This window comes from Apteryx rowi, unplaced genomic scaffold, assembly GCF_003343035.1.
Source record: "Apteryx rowi isolate R43461 unplaced genomic scaffold, aptRow1 scaffold_45, whole genome shotgun sequence".
Lineage (NCBI taxonomy): Eukaryota > Metazoa > Chordata > Aves > Apterygiformes > Apterygidae > Apteryx > Apteryx rowi.
The window spans coordinates 10,162-32,683 of NW_020450705.1; the positions used below are offsets into that span (position 1 = coordinate 10,162).

The window sequence follows — 22,522 nt, forward strand, 5'->3', positions numbered from 1 at the left end:
CGCGATCCCCAACACCGGCCCGGGACCCCACCCCGGACACTGCCGCTACTGTCCACTGAGGGACTGTTTTTTCGGCACGCGAGGACAGCAATGAGCGCGGCGGAACGCAGTGCGCATGCGCGCCCCCTTTCGGGTGCAATACCGCTTTTTTGACACGCGAGGGCAGCAATGAGCGCGGCGGAACGCAGTACGCATGCGCATCTCCTTTTCCGACAGTCGGGGGAGGGGGGGGGAGCCGTGCGCACTGAGGAAGCATTGCGCATGTGCGCGCCCGCTCTCTGCTGCACTGCTTTGGTGACATGCGAGGGCAGCAGTGACCACGGTGGACCCCTTGCGCATGTGAGCCCGCGCTGAGTGCAGTACCGCTTTTTCCACAACGGGGGGGGGGGGGGGGGGCAGCAAGCACTGTGAACTCACTACGCGTGAGCGCCTTATTGGGGGGGCAGTACTGCTAGCTCGGCACCCGAGGCAGCAGTGAGCACCGCGGCAACACTGCGCAGGTGCTGCAATTTAGCTGCCGTACTGGCTTTTCGACACGCGAGGGCAGCAGTGAGCACGGGGGAATAGGGACGCGGTGCGCATGCGCAGCCCTGCTGGGTGCCGTTGTTTTTTCGACACCCGAGGGCAACGGTGAGCAATGTTAAGTCAGTGCACATGCGCGAGACTCTCTGTGCTGTACTTACTGGCCATCACCTGAGGGCAGCGTTGAGCGTGGCTGTGAACTATTGCGCATGCGCGCGGTTCCTCTCTGCTGCACCAGCTGGTCGTCATCCGTAGGCAGCAGCGAGCGGGGGAAAGGGGGGGGGGTTGGGGGGGCACCGCGCATACATCATTCTCCCGGCTGCAGTACCGGTTTGTAACCAAGTGAAGGTGGAACCGAGCCACGTTACATCCATTCTGTGCTCACACGGAAGAGCAATGCTTCGAGAGCAGCTGCAGTGACGACTTTGCATCCTATAACTACATGCCAACATGCAACTTCAGCACTGGCCTTTGGAGATATTTCACCGCCATTGCCTAATGTGATCTACCATTATTTACAGGGCCTGCTGCTAGGCACAGAGTTTCTGTATTTCATATTCAAGTTGTTTCTACTAGAGGCTTTATTAACAAAGCTTTCATTTGAACGTTGCAAAATACTCCCCAGACAAAAAATATTCAGAGGCTGCACTAAAAAATTCCCACCACCATTAAACAAGCAGCAGTCTTCTTTAGGACTTTCAACCTCTTGCCTTTACTGATTGTTAAACAAAATAAACAGCCCAAAGAAAGCTGCACTATTTTCTTGATGGACTGCTCAGTTTTTATTATTAAACAGTAAGAGATGTTTGCACAGAGAACATCTACCACGTTAAAGCCTGAAAACATTAGTATTCCAATCACCTTTTGTGGTACTACAGGAAACAAGCTAAAAAGGCTTGTTCCATTTCTAAAATAGCTGGACTTTTATAACAGTGATCACAGCCTAAAGGCTATTACTATGTGGAAAAAGACTAATGCCCTGATCACCTAGGTACCATTTACCTGGCTCGATTACTACAATTATTAGTAATGAAAGTGCATAGCCTTCTATAAAAGGTAAATATGGTCTTTTAAACCCTTCCAGTGACTCCACAGAATTGTCTTTACTTTTGATTGGTAGCCAGCTTCTTCAAATCCAGCTGCAAGAAACATTTTGCCTCCAAGTCACAACTTTCTGCTCCCCAGGGGCTGGTTAAAAGGAAACCTGGCATTCACCACTGTCTGACAAAACGTACGGTAAGCCCTAAAGTACAGGACAAGACACCTTCTCTAAGGAAACCGACTACTACGTCTCCTTCACTGCAGGTTTTTCTTAGTATTGTGGTCCATTCAACAAACAAAAGAGTGCAATAAATGTTTTAATCTGCTCTAAGGGCTTTCATATAAGAGAACAACATCAAAAGGAGTTATTATGGGATTTAGTCTTCACTACACAGGCTACCCCAGCGCCATGGACTCGCTTTAAAGAATGGGTAATGTACATATTTTTGCCCTAATATTCACGGAATGAGCAGGCACTTGATCAAGTAGGATTGTTCATAAAAAAACCTCTGACAGTGTGTTGCTAGGTAACAGACCTAGACAAGCAGTTCTTTACTCTGATCCTTGGGCTTACACTTCTTCTGCTGGATGTAATCAAAGGTGTCCTTTTCACATCCTACTTGTCAGGGCCTCCCCAGCAGTTCCTGCAGCAACCCCCCCCCTCAGAAGAAACAACTGAAGAACAGAGATAATCTTGTGAAAAGAATGGGGAAACCAATGTATGCTGTGCATGGCACTCAAAGACCCAGTCTTCAGGTCAAAAATAAAACTCTCTCAAATAGATTAGGTGGGCAAAAGAGGTAACTTCTCTGTGCCAAAATGTTCCTTGCACATATGTAGGCTGCCTCTCCCTGCTATCATGGTATCCCATACCAGCAAGGACACCGTGAAAAATTTCGGAAACTGCAGTATTTATCAGAAGCATTTCCAATGCCTTGAGAAAACAGTTGAAGGAGAGGCTCACGCAGGGCGTGTGACTGGAAAGAATACTCTGCACCTAAATGACCAGGCCTAAAATGACCAGCACAGAGCATGGATCCTGTGGTCTCCAGGAGTGCAGGAATTCTCATGTTCTTCTTGAATATATTGCTGCCGGTGAAACACAATACACCACAGTAATACTGACTGTTGGAGGCAAGCCTGGAATAAGAGTGAAAGAAAAGTACACGTTGAAGACAAATATGAAGTTACAAGCCCCTTGGAATTCAGACACGCTTCTAGATTTACTGCCTATTTTAAAGGCGCACCTTCGGCAATTCTGTACAATTTATTTTCCCAGAAGCCTGAGACAAGGATGAAATGCATATCAAAGAAAGGCACAGCATAACTGCTCTGGCCTATAAATTACTGGTTTCAACCACTGCACAGTTAAAGCGCTAGCATTCCTGCCAAGAAATAATGTCAAAGCAGAATGATGAAGTAGGTCATAATTCTGAAACTGGACATAAAGGAGCCTGTTTCGCAGTCACGAGTTGAAATACAGCGTTCTCATTCTCACTAATAACCTGCTGTAGAGATTGGCACGTGTACAGTGGCTTCTACACTACACAAAGAAATTGGATACGGGGCAGATGCCACGTCCTGAATGTGGAACTATAGATCTGAAGGCACAGATTTAAACAAATGCCTGTGACGTACCAGAGGTCTAGCGTATTTATATTTACCATATATCAGCTCTCCTGTGTGGATAGGCTGTTCCACCTTCTTTATTTGTTAGCTGACAGATGCCCTATGAGAAAGCAAAGAAAGGAAGAAATTCAAAATGAAATTAAACAGTTTAGAGGTGGCCTCAAAGGGTTTGCTTGATCTCCCCCCACCCAGCCAAACCACCAAAATATATGTAGTTCTGTGATCACTGCATTCCTGAGAGCCTAGTAGTAGATGGTGCTTGTTAAACAGCAGTGAAATTGTAAAACAGATGTTTAACAGTCTCAAAGAGATTTATGACATGTACATATTATGATAAACCAAAAAGGAAAAACAAGATACTTTGGGGAAAAAAAAAAGGAAAAAGGAAAAGGAAAAGAAAAAATCCTTAAAGCTTTCAACAACAGCATCTTAATATGGCTTATTTGCACCTTAATTCTGTCCCTTGGACTTTGAGGGCAAGGCTGCATTTAGCAAGTTACTGAAATCACACATACATTGCTCAAGGTAAGTGTGCTAAGAAGAGCCCAGAGGAATACAGTTGTCCACCACCACATGCCCCCTGGCAGAAGAGAGCTCTGCAATCGACAGAACCAAGAGGAGCAATTCATAGCACCTTTAGTTTACAGACACAAAAAAAACTGTTTTAGAAACAGCAGGACCTGGAGACTTTGTACGGCAGATTATGGAGAAGATACAAAATAAAAACCCACCCATAAAAGAAATGGTTCAGGCTTTTGTAAAAGATGAACATAGGTGTAAGTCATCTCAGATGGAATGGTTTCATCAGCCACAGTTAAAGCCTGGGAAAAGTCCTCCAAAATTATAACCACCTAGTGGTGGCTATATTGCCTTTTTAAACCGAGTTCCTTGTCTTTTTAAATTAAGTTCCAGGGATGGCGTAAGGACGACATAGGATAGCAACTCACAGCGAAGCTGCTAGCCCTAACGATAGTATCGTTGCTTGTGATTTTCACCTGACGGTGTAAGCATAGCTGGAATCTGGGAGGAGTGAATAATGAATGCTAAAATATCATGACTGCACCAGAATAAAAGTCACGGTGAAGGAAGACAGCAGAGATGAGTATTGGAGAACACAACACATTTAACAGACAAAGCTTAAGCACTGTGTTTAATGTTTCCAAAAGTTAAGCCTACAGTGCATGAATTTTACTCATACATTGCACCCAGCATTTCTTTTAAAAGTAACAAAGAAAAAGAGGATAAAAATCTATACCTACACGTAGCAATTCTTATTTAAATTATTAAATCTGTGAGTTTCTTTTCAAGAAGGGATGGAATTGATCAATAATGTGCACAGATCGAGAACTGCCAAATTACTGATTAAGAATAATGAGATAAGTTGAAAAATTAAAAAGAAAAGGAAAAATGCTACCAATTGGACCCTTAAAGTCAACAAAAACAGGAGGAGACATTCTAGCAGGAATCACAAAGTCACTATTAATAGCAACCGTTTGTTATTTTTGCCTCCCAGGAGTGGCATGGAAGTAATCCGTTCCAACACTGTGGATACTGCTAGCCACATTCTGCTTTGGCAAAACTGCTTTTGTTGAGTTTTGTTCTATTTGGTTATCATATACGCATACATGAAAAGGGAAAGATGCAATACTTTTGTTTAAGATTAATTTCCCTAACTGAAGCTAGAGAGAAGTGCAAAACATAAACAAACTGAGAGTAAAAACAAGAAACGGATCCAATTTAATGCTGTCTCCCCCTCCAAATAAGAGAAACTCCACTTCTCTCCCCGAGGATAGAGGCCCCTCCTACTATTGGCTACTGCGATTAACAGATCAGCAACATACAAAGCATGGAATGGAGAATAATATACATACACAGAGAGACAGAACTCATAAAACATCACATTTTTGAGAGCTATGAGAAGCCCAGGTGAATCTGTTATGTCTAGAAAAGCTTCCTGCAGCACACTGTACTTTAACATGCCGTATTCCGTTAAATGCAGCTTTACAACACTGGGACTGGGAGGACTGCACCTGCACACAGCCTGGCTCTGCGAGGAGTGGATTTATTTACACACAGCTATAAACTGAAAACAGCAGAAGCCAGCTTCCTTGCTTACAGGCACTGCAAAACACTACACATGTATGGTACGTAGTCATGCATCAAGTTGATGACAAAGGGATTTTTGTTACTGAGGAGATGACTTGAATTGTAAACACGTGCAACTACAGCGTTCCTGTCTTGGGAAAACAGCACTAGATAGCCATCACTGCAAAGAAGTTGTCTGGTCTGAGAACCATCTTTTTAAGTATGGAAAAACTGTAGGCAGTACGCGGTCTCTTTGCAAAAAGGAACAGGCTTTGAGTTTGAAAGCCCCGCTTTACAAAATGAACTTGGTGTTCTGCACACCCAGTCAGAAGGACTCAGGTGCATATTGGCATATGTCAAAAATTATATTTAGTGATTTTTAAGGGAACCAACTAATTCTCAGTCCTACAACAACAAATTTGTTACCGTTTTTCCAATTAGCGTGCTACCAGTACTGTAGATTATGGTTTTACTGTGTACTACGGTGCTGTTGCTCATATATATGTAACCCCATTTCTCTGCTAGAGCAAAATTACTTTTGTAGCTGGCTCCTGAAAGAAACAGAAACTTGCGAAAGCAAAAATTCCCCCTAAAACAGTTGCACACTTAAGACATCACTTGTGAAGGACCTTTACCCTCAAAGTAAAAACAATCCTGGAACCCCTTGAACCCCCTGACTTCAAAGAAGGCAGCTCTGGAAAGGCTTACGGCCCAACATTAATAATACTAGAAGCAGATATTGTTTGGAGGGACCAGAAGAGCAAGGAGAAAGGAGCTCCGAGGAAAAAAATGAGCCAGAAGCTACGTAAACAATTGCACTTGCTAAGATAAACTCAAAGCATTCTTCGCCAGGAAGCGATGGCGGGGAGGGGGGTGGTGCTGTTAACAGCACAGTGTAGCCCCTCGGGAAGCACTAAATCAACAAAACGGTTGAGCTGTAGATGCGGGGAGGACACCAGCTTGCATAAAGGCAGACCTGACAGAAAAGTGGGCTTGATGCCAGCGCCGCGACCACGACTTGAGCTGCACTGCGCGGCAGCCCTGTCTACGCACAGGCGGACAAGACGCAGTAACTGCGGACTGAGCTGACGAGTAGGACAGACGACAACAGCAGCTCCAGACCGCCCTACCACGAGCACCTGTCCTAAACACCTGAGTACTCGGAGCCTCTGCTGCTCTCTGCCTCCGTGACGCCTTCCCCAGGAGCCTCTTCACTGCCCACTGCATCCCCCACTGTATCTCTGGCCCATTAGTGCTCCCCCACTGCACATCCATAGGCCCGTGCCTCCGCATGCAGAGTCACTGCAGAGGTGTCCGACATGACCCGAACCAGGCAGATTGATGGGACCCGCTGGTCACTGCTGGCACCGGACAGAGCGACAGGGAAAGAAAGAGAAGGATGGTAAGCTGGACAGAGGGACAGGGAGCAGAACCGGATGGATCCAGTCAGCCCAGAAAAGCTCTCGCCACGCTCCAACCCACTTGCCTGCCGAGCACGCAGAGTCACTGCAGAGGTGTCTCACAAGACCCAAACACCAGGCAGATCGATGGGACCTTCTGGGTACTGCCGATCATCTCTGCTGAGCGCCAACCGCCTCTTGGCACCTGCCACACCAGACAAAAAACAAAGGAATGACAGACCTTCAGCTGGGCATAGGGACAGGGAGCAGAACGGAAGAAAGGAGGGAATAGAGCGCTCGGCAGATGGATGAAGAAAGAAAGAGAAGGAGAGACACCCGGCCCCAGGGTCAGGGCGCTGCACAAAGGAATAGACGGAGAGGGATCGAGGGCCAGACAGAGGGATGGAGGGCTGCACAGAGGACCGGGGAGCAGAAGAGGGAAAAAGAGGGACACGGAGGTGGACAGAAGAATAAAGAGAGGAAAGAAGGAAAGGGGAGGCAGACAGAGGGACAGGCAGCAAAAGAGAAGGGGGGAGAAATGGACAGAGGAATGGGGGCAGGAAGAGAGGGACAGGGAGCCGGTCAGAGCGATGGGAAGAGAATGAGAAGGGTGGAGAGCTGGCCAGAAAGGTGGCGAGGGAAAAAGAGGGAGGGAAAATCAGACAGAGAAAGGGGACAGAGCAGGGGAGAAGAGAAATAGGGAGGCAAACAGGTAGATGGGGAGCTGAACAGAGGCATGGAAACAGAAAGAGAAGGCTGCAGAGGGGGACGGAGGGCTGGAAAGGAGCCTGGTGTTCAGTGATGGTATTTTACTACTCCTTGCGTGTTAGTCCCTTTCAGATGCTTAACCCCAAATTCTCTCAGCCCTTAACAGCTTCAGTACCCGCGGCACCTAGTTTTTCCACACTCTCCAATCTTCCTTGCTCTTTCCCGTCTTGTGTAAAAACCCTCCCAGACCCCTTCTGTACTTACACGCTTCCTTAAAACAGTATCGCCGAAATCAGCCGAACGGGCTGAGCTGCTCCTCTTCCAGTTGCCAGCCCTCAGAACGTCAGCCTGCAAATGAATCAGACCACCAAAGTCACCCGCAGAGTCTCCTTTTGGAGCTTCGCCCCCCCCCCCGCAAGCTTTAATGATGGTTTCCCAACCTGGGCAAATGCAGGTCCTCCCTTCAGCACTGTAACAGTTTTTATTCCGGGGTCCCAAGTCGCCGTTATGACACTAAGCAGCAAAGCAAGGCAAAGGCAGCTGGGGTCACAGCTTACCCACCTAGCCACGAAAATTCTTATTTGAGGCCTTGCCGCTTTTTCCAGGTAAACAGACCAAAATAAAGCTCCCAACAGGCAGCTGAGGCTTCAGACAGACCTTGGGGCCCTGCTAGCAACAGCAATGCCGTAGCCACTGGGCTACCAGTCGCTATTCGCCCCCCCCTCCTTTGCTGGTCCGTGAATTGCGGCTTATTACTCACAAGTCCGGTAAGGACGCGGCCGACCTTCCTACAGCCGAAGGTTCCTCGTCAGGACCAGGCAGAGTACCTTTCCACCCGCATTTAGAGTCTCCTGGCCGCTCTTGATACCTGATAACTTGCAAAGGGCTGAGGGCGGGAGCCTGTAGTTCTTCACGGCAGCATATAGTTGTTCCCTGATGTTCTGAACACCTAGGATTAACACAATTTATAAATACAAAAATACTACCACTATAGAGTGCAAAGCCAAGCTAAAATTTCTGCAACCAAAGAAAACCTCTTCGTGCCTGACAGAACGAGCCATGTGCATCAGCGCCTATAGCTCAAGGCTAGCAACCCCTCCGGGGCAACATTCTTCTGGCAGGCTGCATACCTGAACTCCTCCATCTTGCCTAAGAGTCTCCGCTGGGACATGACATAACTTTGCCAGCCAGCGCTTGTTGATGGAGGCATAGTAAAATCCATTGCCCTACAAAAGTATAAAGCAAAGCAAAAACAACAACAACAAAAGCTCTCTACATTAATCAAAACTCCATTCATCTATTTACTTAAGTCTAAACTGTTTCTATTTTAAGAAGGGGCTGCTGTTTGCTAACATATGTTTACATATGCTCCATAATTTGCTGTGCATCATCTCTAGTTCCTTCTGCTTTTACAATATGTTTGGCAATTAAAGGTGGTAATTAACAGTACCCATTGTCCTATAGGCTGGAGTAAGATATTTCTTTTCCTCCTCTGAGGATGTGCCTAAACCCCATGCTTTTTCCTACACTATGGGTTCCCATAGGGAACTATGGTTCCCATAGTCCTTTGGTGTTCACTTCACATTTTCCCGAGTCTTTTATTTTTTTTAGGTTATTCCTTGGCCTGCAATTTTATCTTAGCATTCTCCTTAAGCACTGTGCACAGCACTGTTATCCCAGATCGGCCACGTTCAGGGAGTCAGAGGGGGCAGTGAGAGGTGGCTCAGGAGAAACGAAAAAAATCTGTTTGTCATCTGTGCATCCACCCATCACCACTCTTCACCAAGAATCACTGTAAACTCCCTTTTCCGTAAAGTGAGACTGTGCCGGGGGGAGACGCACAGCACAACTGATATTGATGAGAACACCTTTTATAAATTAATCTGTTATTAGTAATAAAACCAGGCTGCTATTACATACTGTGGATAACTACTCACGTAATACATCGCGTTGGAGGGACATCTGTGTTAACTGAGAATAACGCGTCCTCATGGTACTAGCTTGCTGCTGTTGGGATGGGGTTTGGGGGAAGGTCTGGAGTCAGTGACAGTGTTGCAGCAGAGTCTAGAGGAATCCTGGGGTCTGCTGGGGTGTCGGGGCGCAGTTTAGGGGTCGTTGGGACAAAATTTGTGGATGGTTAGAGGGCTTCTGGAGGCTGATTTGAGGAGAACAGCCGCGAAGAAGAAAAAACTCACTCTCGCCTCGCCGCCATGATGCTCCGGTCACTGCGCATGCGCCGCCCGCGACGGGGCAAGGGAGGTGTGGGGGCGGGCAGGGGAGGGCAGGGGCGCCCCCGCGTGCTCAGAGCACGGCACTGCAGCCGGCCGCGCTCTCTGCCGCCCCCGGGTGACCGCGCGCCGGTACTGCACCCGGCCGCACCGAGGCAGCTCTGCCCGCCCACCAGGAAGCGGAGAGAATGGTCAGAGGCATTCGCGGTTGTAAGCACCACGGAGCAACTCGGAGGTTGCAGTTCCCGGCGACACCGGGGAGCATCAACGAGCAAAGACAGGCTATGCTGACGGTCTTTGAGCACCGGGAATGGGTGATTACCTACCTTACCTCTTACGGAAACACCGGAGACGGCAAGGAAGGCAGAGAGCTGCAATAAGCACGCGTGAGCCTGCTCTCTGCACCATTGCAGCGTGATCAAGCCAGGGCAGTAAAAAGCAGGGCAGGCAGCGGTGCGCATGCGTGAGCCGCCTGGCTGCAATGCACGGTGCAATCGAGGGAGAGCGGCAGCGCGCCTGGCAGGCCGCAATGCGCATGCGCACACTGACCCGCTGCAGTGCTGATTACAGTCCGCAGTCAAACTACATCTTCATTAAGTGAGACTGAAGCGCTGTCAAATAGTGGCTTGTGTCGGTCGTACTGGGACAGGCAGTGTAAATGCGAGGGGCCCCGGGGAGGGGCCTGTGCCTCTGTCCCCACAGTGCCTGGCACCCACCTCGCTGTTCCCCGGGCAGGTGAGCGGGGCCCCCCGGCTGTCCACCCGGGTACCAGGGCCTGGATCCAGCCCGCCTGGGGTCATGAGGGCCGGGGGGCAGGAACGTGGGGTGGTTTGGGACCAATGGTGGTATCGGGGTGCTCTCTGGGGGTGGTTTAAGGGTGTTGGGGCAGAATTTGGGAGTGGGCTTGGGGGTGTTGGAGGCACTGGTGGCCTTAGGGCAGGCTTTAGGGGTGCTTAGGGGGTTGTGGGGGCAGTTTCTGTCCAGGTTTGGGGGTGGATTTGAGATCCAGGGACTTCGCAGGCTAGTCGTCCTGGTTCCTCAGGGTACTGGACAGGTGTCAGGGTATAACGTTTTACTTGTCTCCCGCTTGAAATGTTTTTTCTTGCAGAGTCAGGAGGATTAATCTAAAGACACACCTTGGCAGGGGGGATTCAGCTGCTGACTTGCCTGTTGTGCTTATGACAAATTCTCCCACCAAACTGCGGTCTGGACTGTTTTGCTGTACTGCAGGCTGTGAGCTCATTTCTGAAGTGCTGCTCTAAAAACACTTCAGTTGGTGTGACCAAAACTAGGTTCGAAAACACATTCTGCATAAAGTAGTAAAATGTCTTACCATGCATCGAATTAGCTCCCAGTGCCATTGTTTAAAGTAATATTGTCTATGCAGAGAGATTATTTTCTCTTCTTTTTTAATGGATATCAGTACTAAAACTGTGCAGGGCACATCCTGGATGGCGCTCTCTGCTGACTGAAGTTACAGACTGAAAATATGTATGCCAAGGGGAAGGCAAACATCAAAAGTGACTTTAGCTTTGGTCTTGAAAAGCCAATGAGACGATAGTAAGTTCCAACGTCCCTCTCAGTGTTGTGAGATTCTTGGTCTTTTTGATTACAAACTGCCTTGTTTTGCAGTCCTGCTGCTGTCAGGAAGTTTGTGGAGAAAGTAATTAGGACTGTAGAAGTTAAGTGTGTGTCTTATGCTCCACTAACTTCGAGTCCTCTTGTCACACTTTAAAAGTATTTCTTCTGTCAAGCTGCCCATCTCAAAGTGACATTATCACAGCAGTTATGCCTAGGTTCTGTGGAAAGCTTGTTGCAATAAGAATCTCAAGTTAGTGCAGAGACAAAAAACATTATTTGCATTTCTGAAGTAAGATGCTTACAGACTGCACAGAAAATAAAATAGGTTTTGTCACAGTGGTGAGTGGTTTGGTAGACATCTTAGGGCTTTATCAGACAATGCTGTATGTGTTTTGAATTGACTGTCAGTTGCTGGCCAGGCTCTGCTTAAAATTTCTTCCTTTGTGTTTGACTTCAGGGTTGCCTTTTTTTTTTAATGTTGTTCACCTGCATCATTTTTTTAGTATAGGAAATCTACCATAAGAATTTTGCTGCTCAAGTAATATGATTTTTTTCTTCTTCTTCTACTAGATCTAAGAAACAATCAGCATAAGCTAAACTATCATCAGCGAGTTGGGTTGAAATAAACTATCTTGGATGCAAATGCTTGGCTTTTCTAAGGACTCCTTTAGACACTAGGATGTTACCTAGTGTTTTAGAAGCCAAGTAAAGCCCTGTTTTGACTCTGTGCTCTATGCTGTTTTTCAGCAGTTCAAAGCCTTTTTATCATTGGGATGGAAATTCACTGGGCTTAATCTCTGTCGAGAAGGAAATTATTATTTGCAAATGACTTTTCAATTGGCCCATCCCATTAGCAAGGTTGCACTGTGTTCCTTGGCAATCTGTTTCCAAAAGTTCCTATTTCAAAAAAGTGCTACTGAAGTGCCCTGGGAAAGTTTTGTCCTGTACTGCATGCAAGGTAAAGTCACCTTGCCATGTTGCAAGGTGAGAATGCTGAGCAAATCAGGCTCCTCTCCCTTAGTACATGTTCTTTTGAATGCTGCTTGCAAGTACCTGTTCCATTGTTCTGGTCCTAGAAGAACTATAGCTGCGTTCGCAAGAAGCAGCAACTGAAGTAATAAATCTGACATATTCGAGTTGGTTCTGCATGGGGCAAGCTCTAGTGTTTCTTTATCAGTAGCACAGATGCACAATGTTATCTGGATGAACTTGGTTCCCAGTGAGTGACAGGGGCTACACCACGACTGTCGTCTTCCCACTGCTCATCTCCAAGCCCCATAGACCATGTACATCCCCACCTTTTGCACGTGTGTGAGCATTTATAGGAAAACTTCATTAAGTGCCTACGAGATAACCCAGATGAGCTATCCAGGTTCCCCACACGCTGCTAGCCCATGTGTAAACCTTGGGTGTGTTCCTTGCATTACGTTCAGATCTTCCCTTCTTCAGTACCAGTGAGACCACACCTGGAGGTATTACTTCCAGTTCCAGAAACGCATTTTTTCATGGACATACTGGAGCAAGTCCAGTGAAGGGCCACTGTGATGATTAATGGATTGGAGCATATGACACATGAGGAGAGACCAAGAAAGCTGGGATTGTTTAGCCTGGAGAAGAGAAAGGTCAGGAGGATCTTACCGATGTTTATAAATACCTGATGAGAGATAGTAAAGAAGACAGAGCCAGACTCTCGTTGGCACTCCATGACAGGGTGAGAGGCAATGGGAACAAACTGAAATACAGGAAATTCTAAACATAAGAAAACTTTTTTACCATGAGGATGGTCAGACATGGGAAAGAGTTGCCAAAGTGGTTGTGGAGTCTTCATCTTTAGAGATTTTCAAAATCCCACTGGACACGGCCCTGAGCAACCTGCTTTAGTTGACCTGCTTTGAATGGCAGGGGGAGGGAGGGCTGGATCAGAGACCTCCAGAGGTGCCCTCCCACTTCAGCAATTCTGTGATCTTGTTTCACTTTTGGGATCTCATATACATTTACACTTTCAACACAAAGCTGAAATAGAAGATGTCTTTGCAATTGTGTGCATCTTTGCAATATGTAAAACGCTAAATTCAACCTGTGAAAAAAATAAGGTTTTTTTTTTTACTGGTAACTGTATATGACTTTATAGCATAGGCTTAGGAGAGTCTCACCGCCCTCCCGTATTATCAGAGACACAAAAAAAGCCTTATGATAAACATAAAAATAAAAGCCAATTTATGACCAAATAACACATTTGATGAAAGACAAAGAATTCTGATAGACCCAGTATTTTTCTGATGGTTCTTTCCTGCAAAACAATTACTTCATTTTTCATGAGGCAGTGCCATCCAGCCTCAACAGCTAAACTCGACAAGCGTTTTTGCCTCCTGGGGTTTTTCAGGGGTTATTTTGACTACTGATAAAGCCAGTAGTGTTATGAAATTAAATCACATTAAATGAATTGAACAGAGAGCATTAATCTGGGCCAATTACTTTGAACAATTAGAAAACTATGGCCATAGTGATGTCAGACAATAGTTTCCATTAGAGAACAGAAAAATATGCCATATATAACCTCCTGTCTCTTAGCCCGTACAGCTCAAGGAAGGTTTTCATTCTACTGTGATATAATTTAGAAAATATTTCCTGGATCTGTGGTAGAGTAGATGCCTGCCCTTCCCTGTTAAATTACTCAAAAATGTCTGGGATGATGGGTAAAAAAACAGCTTTTCTTTTAGAAAGACCTGAATTCCAGTTGAAGGAGAAGGTATCACAAAAAGAGAAACATCTAGCCTTTCTTGTTTTGATTGTTTTTCAAAAACTGTCATTGGAAGTTAAACCTAATTCATTATATTCCTTGTGCATACTTTTTTTTTCAGACCAACTGAATCCATAGTCTGTCAGAGATTCAAAAAATAAATGTATTATCATTGTCTGTATGTATTATTTATGCAGTCCATAGTTGCAGTAAACTAAACTTCTCAGCACATCAATATAGACTCTGAGAACAGCTGCCCATGTTACTTGTATTATTATTAGAAACTGCTTCTGAGTCCCCATATGTCCCCATATGATAGCTCCCTTGAGTAAGCAAGTGTGCTTCTCCACTGAGTTTCTCTGAATTATCAGGGACACAGTGTCTAGCAGATACTTTCCTGTTTGGCCTTGGACAAGTTACCAAACCTGCCTCCGTATTTCTCTTGCCTGATGGGGAAAAACATATGCAATAGGACAGGCCCAAGTTTCCAAGGTGAAAGGCGAAAAGTCCCTTTCTTACACATAATAGCGGAATAATCTTTCCAAAAGCTGTATTGGTGGGACATGTGCATCAGGCCCTACAGAGGAAAAAGCTTATGAACTTAACCAAATGCTTTCACTAAACTCTCAGCTCCACCCCGCAATAAGCAATATTTCTCAACTGGCAGTCAGAGAAAATAAGTCTCCTTTATGATAGGATTTCTCGTTCTGATCACCAGGAAGTTTGTGGTAAATATTGAAGACAAAAACAAAGCCTTCATTGAGCCTAATATGGAGAGTGTTCATTCATGGGAGAAAGAGAAAAGGAATCAGATAGTGTGACCTTTCACAAGCATGCAAGTATTACTGAATAGCTGTGCAAGAACAATTTTCTGAAACACTATTCATAATAAATTTCCTGCACACAGTCTGTTCACAGATGTCTTTGCTTTGCCAATCAAATTTGAAGTGGCAATTCTCTTGGCTGTTTAAGAGTAAATATACGCTTGTGACACATCCAGATATCACAGACTGAATTCAAACATCTGTCATACAGAAACAGTCTTGAGTTCTACGGGGCACTCTCAGGCACAGAAATTCTTTATTTTTTAAAGGTCAGTATTGACAGCTACATTGCACTGTTCTGCACTGAGAATTTGTTTCTGTGCAAAGTTCTTCTGCTGTTGGAGAGACCTGTACAGAACAGTTCTTCCAGCTGTAAAAGCAGTAGTTCTAACTTAACAGTCTGCTCAAAACAAGCTGTGACATGGCCCTCAAATGACAGACTCCATATTATAAAATTCATTAGATTACCTGTGTTGTAAGACTGACTCTCTAGACTGTCACAGCTTGTAATGGAAAATGAATGCTGTTTATGTGTAGTTCACTCTTCCAATTCTGAACAATTTCAGAGTTGCATCTAGAAATGATTACAAAAGCTTGTTCCAGCATGGCAAAAACAAATAGACTTCATAAATTCACTTATGATTCAGTGAGCCTGAGGCAAAGCAATCAGAATATGAAGAGTGTGTCTTAGGCAGTGTCTCCAGTTCCCCTGCCTCCAAGCACAGGGGTATCTTTGCTTGATCTTCTATTGCACTTTTAAGTCTTTAAAGGGCCTGCTGTATTTCATAGCACTGCAGCTAAATTTGAGGCTTCTTGCCACATTACTGTCAAGTGCATTGACAAAGAAACAGCGTGACTGCGTAAAAACATATGCATGTGTCCTCCTGTGTTGTCCTCCATGGAGCATCTCTTCTATAATAAGGGACTTGTGTAAGATACAGCTGAATATCTTTGTTGTGGTATTAACAATTTGTGTATAAGACACTGAAGAGAATTGTAAGAAAAAGTCATGGAAAGATGCAAGCGTCTCATTGTGGAGTTTGAGTTTAGGTAAGGTGTTGGCCACCTTGCAAGCAGCTGGTCTCATGGGCTGGTGCAGGGCTGTAGGAGAGAAGATTGGTAGGGTTGGTGCTGTGGGACAGGCAGGCTGCAGGCACACATTTGGTCAGTGCTGCAGCACACACCTGTCTGCATACCCATTGCGTAAATGATGGTGAGAGAGCAAACCAAATCTGACAGAAAAGTTTTTTTTACATTTCTTTTAAAGTTTCCATGAATCAAACCCAGAGTCTTCATTAGACATAATCATACCCATCTCACAGCATTTCTAAATCCTATTTCTGTTCAAATTTCTCTCTTCCCTCCCCCATCTAGAATCATTGCTTTAGTGTTTGGTGTACTAACCATCTCTAAATCTGTTAAACTAAGATTCTTTTCTTTCTTTGTTAATCAGTCAAACCTTAGGATACTTGAACAGTGCAGTCTTTTAATATTTATGTTCAGCTGAATGCAGAGCAATTGGCCTTCTTTTTAAGCCACAGATTCTGCATTTTTGCTGCCTTGGACTATTTCATCATTTATCAACTATATTTACGATAACATTGCTTGAACTTTAGGAACACATTCTTTGTTTACAAAGAAAAATATCACTGAAAGGGGAACAGTCATCAGAAAACAGCAAGGCACGCAAGGCACCTAATGGGCAAATATTTCTATTTCCTCATATTGACCAAACAAAAAATAATCTGCAGTTTTTTTTAATAGACTAATTTGAATTAAGGGTGGGGGTTTTTTTCAGAGGCAGTTTCACACTGACACTGGTTCAGGCTGTGCTATGAATTCCTTTCTCATGTGGATGAATGTAACCTATGTGTGCCTCAAATATATGAGAAAAAAATCCACTTGCCACATAACACAGACTGCAGAGCCAGTCTGTTACAGCATTAGAGAGCAGAGAAAGGGAGAAGAAGCAGCTGATTCAGTCATCTGATCACACAGTTCTCTATTCTTGGCTTCAGTTTGCTTCTACTCTTTCCACATTACATAGCAGTTATTAGTAAGAAATCAGTTTTGATGTTAATAAAGTAGATCCTTTCAATTCATTTCAACTGCTTTTTATAGGAGGTGTGGAAGAAACATGAGAAAGAGGTATCTTAGATGAGAGGTGACAAGATTGGCTGGATCAAAGGAGAAAAGAATCATTTGCAATTTAGTATAGAAAGCTGTTTGCTGCTGGTTTTGCATACAGGACAACAGTGAAAACTATTCAGTTAAAACAAGTTTGGCTAACTATATCCTTCCAAAAGACCAATGGAAGCAGAAGTGTCTTCTCCTTATTTCTCTTGTGGAAAAGGGCATCTAAGCTTTCTGATACTTTTAAATAATATCGTTCCAGAATTACATAGGTGTTTTCCTCAGTTATATGTGATAGGAGGCCTCTTTTTTTCCTTCTTTCTTTCTTTTTAAAATTCCTAAAGGATTCTGAAAGAGGTTACACCTTCTTCCCCTCCCAGACAGTATCTTCACCATCATTTATTGTTCTGGCAATTCTTTTTTTTTTTTTTTTTAATGACACAGCCACAAGCTGATTCTGCACTGGGATAAGTGACGAGAGGCGTGAGGTAACTTTTTAAGGTTTCTTATCCCTCTGTTTTCCTGTGATTCTGTGATTGTTTCCTTTCTCCACTGAATCCCTTGAATTGAATGCAATAAGAAGGGTGATAAAAAGGGTGCTTGTCACATTAGTGTCCATTTTACTGTTCAATTCTACTCTAAAAATGAAACACAGTTTCAATTTTTAACAGATGTATTATTTTATAGTTCCTTTCCAATCATTACAGCAGTCCTACATATCATACCATTGCTTCACATAACACTTGAACTCTAGACATGATAGTCAATTGTATCAGAAACAGAATGAATCAGCACAACGAAACATGTAGCTATTGCATATTCCATGTGCATAGAGACTGCTTTTCTTATTTTCATAATGTGGGCCAGATCAAAGATTTAGCATCATAAGAAGACTAAATATAATGCAGACAAATTCTGTGGTGCATTTTACCTTGTCCCTGAAGAGGGGCTCCCTGCCTCTTTTCCCATCCCCTGCTCTGCTTCCACATTTACAAATTGAAGACTGATGGCTCCTAGACATTAAAGAAATTTACTTATTAATTTATTAAAATATTTTGACTCACGCATTTTTTAAATGCGCCCTTCCCTTCACCAAGCAGGCACAGGGAGTGAAGAACTCAGGCTACAAAAAGAGCAGACTTGGGGTCCTGAATGGATTAGGAGTCTGAGTGGAGTTTTGGGGGTCTGGAGGACAGGACTGATTTGGAGGATGGGCAGACTCAGCTGAAGAACAGATTAGAGTGGAGTCTGTGCACCTGCAGAGGCAGCTGCCGTAACTCCACTCAGATTTTACAGTGTGGACAGTGTAAGATGCATACCTGAGAGACGGACAAGCAGTCAGCACTCCAAAGGCAAGCCAAAACTGCCACACAGTCTTAACAAACTCCACTGATTATTTGAATACATCCCTGTTACATCAGGAAACTCACTATGATGTGGTGAGTTGCTGCATCAGCACGAGGAAGAAATGGTTGACTTGAATGCCTGGAGAAAAGTGGTCAACCATCACATGTCACTAGCAGGGCTCACTGACAGTAGAAAACATCGTTTGGATTACTGTGGTGGCTATAAGTAAGGGACGGTCAGACTCCTCATGGTGAGTCGTTTTTAACTTCAAACAGGACTGAAGATGATTGGGGCACATGCAGTGAGTATAGACAAGTTTCATTATTAAACATTGGCTCGCTATAGGTGGCCAATGAATAGATGGTCATTTGAGTTTCATTTACAAATTCAATCAATATTCATTTACAAATTCAATCAATATTCAGGCCAGCTGAATGATTACAAGTTAGAAACACGAATAACACCTTGTATTATATAGAAAAACCACCAGAGTGTAGCTGTCAAATTTTAACTGCTTACATTCATAAAGCCATAATAGAACCTTACTTGTGTTTGTCTTAGGATCATAGGAAAATTCAGGTTGGAAAGGACCTCAAGAGGTCTCTTGTCCAACATCTTGCTCAAAGCAAGGTCAAGTATGAGGCCAGACCAGGTTACTCAGAGCTTGTGAAAACAAAGTCAAAAAAGCGTCCCCTACATGAGACCAAAGTGCCAAAACATCCCTTCCACCTCAATTCCCCCAACCCCTATTGCTGAAAAGACTGTAGAGATCTAACCTTAAATGTATATTGTAAAAATGTAAAAATACATTTATAACAGTCTTGTTCCTGTATTACAGTGTATTTGGTTCAAATTAGATTAAATCCCTTGTAAAGGAAGCCAGTTGTATTAATAGGTTATGCTGCAGAACAGCGTTAACATGTGGAGGAAACAGAAAGAAAGAAAAAAATGCAGTATGCTATTACTTGTGACATTCATTTATATAATCTAATGCTGAAAAGTTTGAAAAGTGATCTTTTGTCTCTCACTGTTTTGATGACAGTCAAAATATTGCTTTGTACTGCTTAGTCAATTTTTTAATTTACTAAATGCCTTAGAGAATAGCATAAAAGCACAATAGAAAAATCAAGATTTATATTCATGACAACTGTCCCTTTAAAGCATCACCCTTTAGGGAAATAATGTTAATCCTGCATCCTGCACTTTCAAACTGATGTGCTATAGTACTGTGTGTTTGGAAGCAATAAGCCAGGTAAGGACCCATCTACTCAGGACCCACTCCCTTTTGGACAAGCATTCCCAAGATTGCAGTTTCAGGGCCTGAACAAGAGAGCCTGAAGCACACAAGTGATGTACTGCATTGCCCCCTTAGTAAATGGAAGCAGGGAGTTGCCCTTCTCATGTAAATTTACCATACAGCATTGCTGTTCTGAGACATATAGTCACTGCTGAGGTTTTTTTTGTTCTGAATAAAAACCTATTTGTAAAGGAGCACAGCTGGTTTCTGTGGGGCATAGTTCCCCATTGGTAAGGCTGTTCCTTTCTTGATGGAATACTCTTGTAGCTTTGAGCTCTAGCAAACAGGAAATTATAGAAAGAGAATCGGACAAATAGTTTAACTTCCAATTCACAGGCTCTGGAATAATCTAGATCTTTGAGTTCATCACAAACCAGCCAAAACAAATAAGTTTGGTGAGACAGCGCATTACGTGTCCAAACTGGAAATGAAGGACCCTTGTCATTAAAAATAAAATAAAATAATAATAAAAAAATAATTTAAAAAAATCAAAGCAGTCATACCGCATCTTTTCCACAAGTTCTATTATTTCAGAATCAGATGCAGGAGGATAATTTGTCAAGGCACGTGGTAGAAAGGTTAGAGGCTCCCAACAATTAAGAGGTATGTGGGCAATTGTTTGAAGTTTGGCAGTTATATGGACAGCTGTTGGGCAGTGGACAATGAACAGGAAGAAGACCTCACACATCTCATACTGGTCCAGGTGAATGAGGGAAAACACTGGACCGAATTCATCTCTGACATGGGTGGTCATACCTTTATAGAGATCAATGAAGCAACAAAATAGTTGAGTCCTCTCTGTTGAGAGCCAAATTGATTATGCTTAGCAACAGTCACTGTACTTACCTTCCCTGAACTGGCCCAACCCTTCATTGTACCAATTTATACTTTCATCTTTCACAGTACCCTCTGGCAATGGACTACATATTATACTGCCATTTGTTTGTTTTAATCACCTACCTGATAATTTAGTTGGGAGACTATATTTCTTGCATTTTGAGAAATACTGCTCTTTTCATTACAAGTTTTGTAGAAAGACAGTTGAAGATAAATCCTTAATTTACGCATACCTGAGAATACAAAGATTAGCATGCTCATTAATTCCAAATTATCAATTAAAATTAACCAGGCTGGGAAGTTTTTCAGGAGGTCAGCCTGGCTGTGGTAGATCAGATCAGCACCAGCAAACAGTAGATACAAGGACAAACTGCTCTTTCCATCATCAACCGATTTCAACACAGACTACCGATCTAGCAAGTGCTCAGCTTGTTAGAAATGTGTGTTTTTAACAAACAGCCACAAGCAGCCAGCCAACTCAGTAAAACAGTATTTATGAGTATAGCAAAAGGACTCGCTAGTCATCAAACACTAACCCATCCTAAATTGCAATGAATTTACATTCTGTTAACACGCAGAACCAAAATCGGACAACACACTGGCATTAGCACAGTTTCTGGAAAAATTTGTCCCATATGTGCACTGCTGACCTGCTTTTATAGAAAGCTTATTTTTGGGAAGTCGTATCTAATCTATAGCCTGACAACAGTAAATCAAATCCTGTCTTAAAGTATGGATTTTACTTACAGTTTTGCATAAGCATGCTTTCATTTTTAAAGGTTAGCAATGAGTTTTATTTTAATATCAGCAGGGTAAGATAACTAGGACACCGGCCAGATTCCTCTAGAATCCATATTTGTGTTGTGCTTATCACACACACAGCAAGTTCCAGATTTTGTTTCTAGCCCTTTCACTACAACTAACCTGTAGCACAAGCTGGCAGCAAAGAAGTCAATTCAAACTTGTGCTACCATTTGCCAATTCCATTTGACAGTCAATGTGGGCAACACAGCCCTCCATCAAAGGACAACCTTACCCAGATGCACAGTGTCTGGAGCAAGAACACGCAAAGGAGCTGCACAATTTATGAGACATTTACAGACCAAGAGAAACAATCTGCCTCCTGACCACTGACCCATACCCAGCACATACCTCTTGAATCCAGACAGATCTCATACATAGTTTAGATAACGCCTCTTTCATTAAATAGTCCTTACAGTTGAGCATAGTACCACAAAAGCTTGCTCTTGCCCTGCTCCTTATTGCCTATGCTTAGAGCTAGTGCTCACACCAAGTTTCTCCCAGGTCCAGAAGTCTCCTTAATACATCTTTCACCCATAAGTCACCTGCTACCTCTTCTAATTATTACTAGAGTTCTTACACCTGCCTGCTGCAGTTTAACCTTCCAGATGTACACTCCAGCAGGAAGGCCTGCTGTCCGAGCAGCTAGAAACAAAGCTGTTTTCCTAGGCCAGAAACAGCAGAGCTCTGGGATAACAGAAACACTGCTTCAAAAATGCACTGCAGCTAAACACAAGTCAAGATTTCAGCTCCAGAGTTCTTCCTCTTCAGAGGAGCATGAGATCGATCAGCCACACCCCAGCATTCTGATAGTTACTAAAATCTCTGATAGGCTAGAGAGAGATTTTTCTTTCCCCTCCCTTTTTAGACTTCCGAATAGTTAAAAGATACGCAGAAAGCCTTCTGCTTGCTTGGCAGCTAATAGAAAAATACTTCTGTTTGCACTTAGCAACACTCTGAATCAGATTCTTTAGTACAAAATGAGTTATGGATGCTATCCTGTTACCCCAAGCTCTCTGCAACAGTTTTACTCCAGTTTCTTGCCTTTTACAAAACTTTAAGGATGAGAAATTTTTCAGAAGACTCCACTCAGGGAAAGATGATCTTCAGCGTTCTCCTTAATAATACTTCTCTTTCAGAGTATCTTGCTGTATATTTTAATCAATGCAGAAGAAATGCAGATAGTGATAAAAAACCCTCAACAATTAACATGGGAAAATGGAAATACTGGGCTTATGTAAAATGACTATAGTGTGCCTTTTGTTGCTTTATGATAGGAAACAGGCCTGTACTATCTGCACGCAAAAATGATAATATTATTATATTAAGCAGCAAGGAATTTTAAATCA

At 43.7% G+C, this 22,522-nt stretch overlaps 1 protein-coding gene and 1 long non-coding RNA gene across 6 annotated transcripts in view; both read right to left on the reverse strand.

Moving 5' to 3' along the window:
• Positions 1-6,764: 6,764 nt before the first annotated feature.
• LOC112971634 lies at positions 6,765-9,645 on the reverse strand. Of its 2 annotated transcripts, XR_003255433.1 has the most exons (4): positions 9,323-9,645; positions 8,146-8,611; positions 7,650-7,733; positions 6,765-6,882 (listed from the first exon to the last, which is right to left on the reverse strand). It is a non-coding gene; the product is annotated as an uncharacterized LOC112971634 (long non-coding RNA). The 2 variants fall into 2 exon arrangements; XR_003255432.1 differs by lacking the exon at positions 9,323-9,645 and having other exon boundaries at positions 8,146-9,313.
• A 3,442-nt stretch (positions 9,646-13,087) lies between these two features.
• LOC112971630 overlaps positions 13,088-22,522 on the reverse strand; it is a 133,913-nt gene continuing 124,478 nt past the window's right edge. For 2 of the 4 annotated variants that reach the window (XR_003255430.1, XR_003255427.1), the window contains 4 exons: positions 20,496-20,605; positions 18,211-18,376; positions 17,823-17,904; positions 13,088-15,859 (listed from right to left, as the gene is read on the reverse strand). The gene's annotated coding sequence lies outside the window, so the exon portion shown is untranslated. The remainder of the gene's footprint in view (positions 15,860-17,822; positions 17,905-18,210; positions 18,377-20,495; positions 20,606-22,522) is intronic. The other 2 variants (XR_003255428.1, XR_003255429.1) reach the window with 2 other exon arrangements.